This window comes from Vombatus ursinus, unplaced genomic scaffold, assembly GCF_900497805.2.
Source record: "Vombatus ursinus unplaced genomic scaffold, bare-nosed wombat genome assembly UNPS02014941.1, whole genome shotgun sequence".
In the NCBI taxonomy this organism is placed as follows: domain Eukaryota; kingdom Metazoa; phylum Chordata; class Mammalia; order Diprotodontia; family Vombatidae; genus Vombatus; species Vombatus ursinus.
Window position 1 is genome coordinate 10518227 of NW_020954719.1, and position 205 is coordinate 10518431.

A 205-nucleotide genomic window follows, 5' to 3' on the forward strand; every position below is an offset into this window, starting at 1 on the left:
ACAAGCAGGACACAGAGGGAAATAGAAGTCAAACTTTCAAACAGAATGAGAAAGAGGATGGAAGGAGGTAGACAAAAGTAGAGAAGAAGGGAGAGAAAGGGGATTGAAGATCTAGATAGAAGTTGAGTTAGGGAAAGAATGGGAAGAAAATACAAGAGAGAGAAAGAAAGACCAACAGATGGAGAGAGACAGAGAGGGAGACAGA